The 7,491-nt window shown below is 42.4% G+C and overlaps 1 pseudogene; it reads right to left on the reverse strand.

Moving 5' to 3' along the window:
• Positions 1-6,346: 6,346 nt before the first annotated feature.
• Positions 6,347-7,215, reverse strand: LOC138165208 (transgelin-2 pseudogene; annotated as a pseudogene).
• Positions 7,216-7,491: the final 276 nt, after the last annotated feature.

The raw sequence follows: 7,491 nt of genomic DNA on the forward strand, positions 1-7,491 counted from the left end.
TGTTTATCAATCAATTTATTTTTACACCTAGCTAAATCTGTCTATCCATCTATCTGTCTATTGATCTGTCTATCCATCCACAATGACTATAACTATGTGAACAAAAAGATAACCAAAAAGAAAGTCTGAGAGCCTAAAATACCACTGCCTGTCCTGGGAAACAGATAATGAATCACACCTCCCCCATCATAACAAAATGGCAGACTATTAGAACACAATAGTATATGCACTGTTAGTTTTATTCACTGGATTGAATGTTGTTGCTTAATTGTTTTGCTTTATCATAAGGGAAGGTCAGGCTTGGAAGGAAGGCTATTGATGTAATTGATGAAAAGACATCAACAAAATTTTTTTTTAAAAAGACGTCTGAACGAAAGGGATATAATAGTAGTGACAATAATAATATCTAGCATTTATATGTTACATTAAGGTTTTCAAAGTGCTTTATCAATTTTGTCTCATGTTGTACTCTCAATAACCCTGCCTGGGAGGTAGATGAAAAATTGACTTGCCCAGGGTCACCCAACTAGTAAGGGTCCAAGGCTGGATTTGAGCTCATGTCTTTCTAACTCCAGGACTCACACACTATCCACTGCATTGCCTAGCTGCCTAGCTACTATATATTATGGGAGAAAAAAAATCAAAAGCATCATTACTAGTTGTTACTGTAGAATAAAGATAACAGCAGGGAGTCAAGATGGCGGAGTAGAAGCAGGGCCTCCACCCAGCCCAGGCTTCCACCTTCCCCAATCCATGTAAAAAGGGGACTCTGAACAAATTTTGGAGCTGCAGAACCCACAAAATGACACAGAGAAGCTAAACTCACACTGAGGACAGCCCGGCAGTCCAGCAGGAATTGGCCAGTGCAGTGCTCTAGTTGCTGAGCCCAGGCCCGCATGAGCTGGAGGTTTTAGTCCCAGGGCGGGTCTGACCAGCACTAGCAGGAGAGACTCCAGATCAGCAGCAGCTGTGGCCGTTTCCAGAATTATCAACACATAGATGCGAAGGACAAAGTGAGAGGTCAGTGCAGAATGGACTTTGAGATCTAGTAAGTGGGAGTGCCTTGGCTTTTGCCACCAGGGCAAGAAGCTGCTGAGCCATCAGGCACAGCCAACCAGAGCCACGTGACCAGTCTGAGTGGTAATCACTCTTGCTTTAACCTACTTGGATCTGGATTGCAGTCTAGGGTGGAGGTCCTGGGGTGTGTGTCCAGCTTGCCAGAGCATGTGGAGGCCTCAGAGAGGGCACCCATCTAATACCTCCAGCAGCTGAGAAAACCCCAGCATTTGGGATGAAAGCTCCCCTGTCTGGTGACAGAGTCCTGCTGTGGCAAAAAGCCCAGGGGTCAAGTGACTGAGGGGAGACATGACCAGGCAAAGGAAACAAAGCAGACAGAAGATTCCAACATTAGACTCCTATTTGGGGGACAAAAAGGAACAAAGCATGGAACAGGAGGAAGACAGTGAAGTCAGAACTCCTGCACCAAAAGCTTCAAAGGAAAATATGAGCTGGTTTATAGGCCATAGAAGACCTTAAGAAGCAGATAAGAGAAGTGGAGGAAAAATTGGGAAGAGAAATGAGAACAATGCAAGAAAATTACAAAATGAGAGTCAACAGCCTGACTTAGGAAAATCACACCTTGAAAAAGAGACTAACTCAAATAGCAAAAGAGGCTCAAAAAGGCAATGAGGAGAATGATGCCTTAAAAAGCCAAATTTGCCAGATGGGAAAAGAATCTCAAAAGCTCACTGAGGAGAATCATTGCTTCAGAATTAGATTTGAGCAAATGGAAGCTAATGGCTTTATGAGAAATCAAGATGCTGTTAAACAGATCCAAACAAATGAAAGAATAGAAGGCAATGTGAAATATTTCATCGGAAAAAATGAGATATCTCATTGGAAAAAACTGACCTGGAAAATAGATCCAGGAGAGATAATTTTAAAATTATTGGACTACCTGAAAGCCATGACCAAAGTAAGGACCTAGAAATCATCCTCCAGGAAATTCTCAAAGAAAACTGCCCTGATGTTTTAGAACCAGAGGGCAAAATAGAGGTTGAAAGAATCCACTTATCACCTCCTGAAAAAGATCCCAAAAAGAAAACTCCTAGGAATATTATAGCCAGGTTCCAAAATTCCCAGATTAAGGAGAGAATATTACAAGCAGCCAGGAAGAAACAATTTGAATATTGTGGAAACACAATCAGGATAACCCAGGATCTGGCAGCTTCTACACTGAGGGATCAAAGGGCTTGGAATATGATATTCCAGAGGTCAAAGGAGCTGGGATCAAAACCACCTACCCAGCAAAACTGAGTATCATGTTTCAGGGGAAAATATGGTCATTCAGTGGAATAGAGGACTTTCAAGCATTCTTGAAATGTTTTTAGTTGAACAGAGTTGAATAGAAAATTTGACATTCAGATACAAGAAGCAAGAGAAACATGAGAAGCTAAGCAGGGAAAAGAAATCATAAGGAACTTATCAAAATTGAACTATTAACATTCCTACATGGAAAAACAATAATTGTAACTGATGAAACTTTTCTCAGTATGAAAATAGTTGAAGGGAATAGAATTATGAGGGAATATGGGCATATGAATACATATGTAAATGTGTGTATATATGTTTACAGGTATACATAGAGGGCACAGGATCAATTTAATAGGAAGGGATAGTACTTAAAAGGTGAAATTAAGAGGTGAGAGAGGAATATAATGAGAGGAGATGGGGACAGACAAAATGGGGTAAACTATCTCATATAGAAGAGGTAAGGGAAAATGGTTACAATGGAGGGGAAGAATAGGAAGGCAAAAGGAAATGGGTCAACCTTATTCCCATTGAATTTGGCTATAGGAGAGTAGGGGTAAAAGGGATGAGAGGGGGGATGATGGAAGGGAGGTCAGGCTAAAGGGGAGGGAAGTTGGAAGCACCCACTTTTGAAAAGGGACAGGATCAAAGTAGAGAATAGAACAAGTGGGAGGTGGGATAGGAGGGAGAAAAATATAGTCAGTCTTTTACAATATATCTGCTATGGTAATGTTTTGCATTTTCCAATTTCTGGGTAATTTACATGTATTAAGCTGGCTAAATAAATCTGATTGCCCTAACTGCTACTAATCTGAAGATTGCCTTAATTGTGAACTGAAGAGCTGCAATGGGGTTGAACAGAGGTTGAGTTTTATTAGGCAACAGTTCAGAAAGATTCAGGGCAAACAGAGTTTAAGTTTTGTTAAGAAGCAGTTCAGAAAGATTCTGGGTGAACAGAGTTTGGGTTTTAGTGGGGAGAAGTTCAGAAAGGTTCAGGGCAAACAGAGTTTGGGTTTTAGTGGGGAGCAGTTCAGAAAGGTTCAGGGCTTTGAGACCTGATCACCAGAAGTGCTGTTCAGCTAAATGGAAAAGAACATTATAACTTTGATTTAAAGCCTTTTTCCTTTATAGCTTTGAGTTTAAAGCTTAAAAACAGTACAGTATTTCTGATCTTTGGGGAAGAACTGCTATTTATTGAATTTTTTGAAAGTTAAACAGTTCATTAGGTTTTGTGATTATTTATAAACATGTAATCTGTCCATTTTGAAGCACACTGGTTTTCTTTTCATACTCTCTGTTTTTCTTCTCTCTCACTGAGGTTAACAGATGGCTATTTCTATTATTATTTCAGACATTGTTTCTATCTTCAGATCTCAAATATTTTGGAGTTGTTTTGTTTTCATTTTCACCAATTGGTCCCCATGCCTGGAATGTTCTCTCTCCTCGTCTTTCCCTCTGGGCTTTCCTGGCTTCCTACAAGTACCTGCTAAAATCCCACCCTCTACAAGAAGTCTTTCCCAGTCCTTCTTAATCTCAGCATCTTCCCTCTGGTATTACCTTCCATTTATCCTGCCTCTAGATCACTGGGGTGTGTGTGTGTGTGTGTGTGTGTGTGTGTGTGTGTCTCTTTGTGTGCACTCACATGTTTGGGTATAGCAATCTGCCCACTCCTCAGTGATAGTTCCCAGAATGCTACTTGCCTTTCTTAGACATGAGCTCCTTGAGAGGAGGGGCTGTCTTTTGCTGTCCTTTGTATCCCCAGCATTTAGCACAATCCCTGACACATAGCAGATATGTCATAAATGCTAGTTGCCTTGTTGATTTTCTTTTTTCTGTGTGTATCTATCATTACAGTGTTCTCCTACCTGTCACATATACATATGAAGACATGCTATTTAATAATTCCCAAATTAATACTACTTATATAAATAACAATAAATAAATATAAATTTATATGTGTGTGTGTGTGTGTATATATATATATATATATATATATATCCCATTTCTTTGCTAAGGAATGTTGTTGCTATTATAGCCAATGATTTGCACAATTCCTTGCTGATACTGGAGTCATCTCCCTCTTCATATGTGGGTCCCCCAGACAGGGCTACCCCAGGGTCATAGTACTCTGCAGAATCATATCCCCTTAAAATCATACTTCATGGACCCACACCAATGTTTACCTTTATTAGTCAGCCAAAGGATGCAATTAGGTCAAAGCAAAGACATTCAAAGAAATAGAATACAAAGAAAGGTAACAATAAAACCTTTCACCAATACTCCTGAAGTCCATTCTCCCACAAATATACACACTGTTAGTGGGGAAACTGTACGCATGTAAGGAACACATGGGGTCAGTGCAATTGCACAAAGGGGAATCAATACAGTGAAAATGTGTGTCTAACACATTTAGAGGTATGTATATGGAAGGGACATGTGTGGTCAAGGCATACACAGGTATAATTTAGGAAATTCATGGCTCTAACCCTGCTGGGTTACTGATGTTATTCTGAATGCACAGTATCTGCTGGACATGTGGTCCCTGACACATGGGTAGCCTGGATTGACCATTGCTCTGCTGCTGTTGGACATATATTTGTGAAATATCTCTCTTTTTCCAGCTTTTGGCTCCAACTAGAGTCCTTGCTTAGAGTTTTTCCTGCTAAGCACTAAGAGTGATATCTACCATGCTGTTTTGGGCCAAAGATCCAAGGTTTTCCATATCTCTTTCCATAAGGTGGCTACACTGTTATCATACCAACAGAAATCCCTTTCCAGGAAAAAAAGAAAAACCTCCTCAGTTTTTCCTTCTCAGTCTCCTCTGGGAACAGGGTTTTTTTTTTTATCTCTATCAGGATATGCTTTTTCCAGGTGCTAGGTAACTAGGAGTGCCTCTGACCTGTATTCCAAAGGGCTTGGCACCTGGCAAAAATAATGAGGAAAAATTGTAATAAGGCAGATTTAGGCTTGATATCAGGAGGAAAAAACATCTGACAAGAGAAAACTACAAGTAGGGGGGATTTTCCTTAGGATACAGTGAGTTCCTTCTTATTGGAGATGGGCTTATTGTGAGTGGTGTCATAGAGTGGCTTCTGTTGAAAGAGTTATGTGCTAAGAGCAATCTTTGTTTTGTGTGGGAGGCAAGTGGCACTCTAGGAACCATCACTGAGGAGTGGGCAGATTGCTATACCCAAACATATGAGTGCACACAGATACACACACACACACACGCACATGCACATACACACAAGCACGCACACAAACACGTGTGCACACACCCTAATCCTGACCAGAACCTCTCGTTTTTTCCCTTTTGCCCTGAATCTCTTATATTCCCTACCCAACACCATCTACTGGTCAATGACTAGTTCTATCAGAACCCCTACTACCTAAAGAATACCGACCAAGTCCACTACAAATCTATGTTACTTAATCTCAAATGGGTCCTCAATGTATCAAGATAGTCCTTTCAAGCTTCCGTAGATGACTATTCCACTCACCAAACTTTTTTTTTTTACAAAGACTTGGAATCTTTATTCAGATCAGCAATTCACATTCCTCAAGTCTCAGACTTTGGGTGGGCCTTTTGTAGAAGAGGGGAAGGATGGAGGAGAGAAGACAAGGCAAGGCCAACCCACCTCCCTGAACATCCCCTCCATCCTGTAACCCTATCTCAGGCCACTGGATAAAGAAGGGAATAGGCAGAAGGGAATACCAAGAAGGGAAGGACCAAGGGAAAAAGAGGCCCCTGTCAAGGAGAGACCTACCCAGATGTGTGGCTTTCGAAGTCCAGCTGTGGCCGGGACAGCAGCCACCATAGGCCCCTCCCTATAAATTAAGTCCCCACAGTAGCAAGGCTGGGAATGGAGACAACCTTGTAGAAGAGAAATTTGTTCATGTCAGCTCCTTTCAAGGAAGTGCCCTGAACCCTGGCCTAAAGAATGGCTATATGGATGCAAAATTCCCAAATGAGAGGACAAACCACGGTGGGAGAATGAACAGGAATGCTGAAGGGGTCAATACTCTCCAGTTTGGTCCAGGAGAAGGGAGGATGGGGGGTTGGTCCAGTTTTGCTGACTTGGGGGACAGGGCGTGTATTACAGTAAATTCAAGGTGAGAAGGCATTGCTCAGCACCTGTAGGCACAATAGGAGAAGCAGTGCCACTGATGGATAGGAGTAGACAGGGAAGAGGAAGAGCTGGAACAGAAGGGGCTTGAGAGTTCCACGGGCTTCCTAGGAATGTCACTGCTGGAAATAGATTAACCATTCAAGGGATGGTGGGGAAGAGTGGTGATCAGAGGATCTGGGTGGCATCCCATACCCAGTCATGCCTGCCTGAGAGGCCCCACGGTTGGTGCCCATCTGCAGCCCCATGACATTCTTGCCCTCCTGCAGTTGGTTATCTGTGAAATTTCGGGGATTCTCCTTGGACTTCTTAGGGAACCAGTGAGGATCTCCAGAGAAGAACCCATCACCCTGAGCCACTGCCAGCCCACCCAGGTTCATCAGTGTCTGCTGCACACATGCCATATTCTTTCCTTCCCAGAGGTCCACCGTTTGGAAGATATCAGTGGCATTGATGCTGTAGCACTCTGCAGCCTGTAGGAACTGAGAAATCTGTTCCATCTGTTTGAAAGCCATCCTTGAAGCCTGCATCCTCTTTACCAGGCCCTGGCCTTCAGGGTATTATAGCCCATTGATAAGCTCACACAGCATGGTGCCATCTTTGAGCCACACTCATCTTTTGTGGCACTGTGTGGTAATCCACTGAATGAGAATCTGCTCCAAATCAGTATCATACTGCTTCTCAATTTTCTGTGGTATTTCCCGGCTCAGTCTGTAAGCAGGTCCCATGTGGGCCATTCTGAGATGGTGATGCAGGTATCTTTACCATGAGGCGGTGGATGGAGAGCATACCAGGCTGGCGCATGGCACACAGAGAGTGGCCTTACCAAACATTTTTGGTGGTGGTGATGGTGGTGGTGTTCAGTCATGTCTAACTTTTTGTGATACAATCTGTCATTCAAAGTCCTTCATAACCTTGCCCCTTACTTTTCTAGTCTTCTTATATGATACATCCCACCTCCCACCCTCATGTACTCTATGATCCAGGGACCTCCATGCTGTTCCTCAAACAAGACATTCTAAGCTCCTGACTCTGTATCTCTGTATATAATCAC

The sequence above is a fragment of the Petaurus breviceps genome, unplaced genomic scaffold (assembly GCF_028583685.1).
Source record: "Petaurus breviceps papuanus isolate PSGF00001 unplaced genomic scaffold, PetGlider_PUasm1.0 208, whole genome shotgun sequence".
NCBI classification, from domain to species: Eukaryota; Metazoa; Chordata; class Mammalia; order Diprotodontia; family Petauridae; genus Petaurus; species Petaurus breviceps.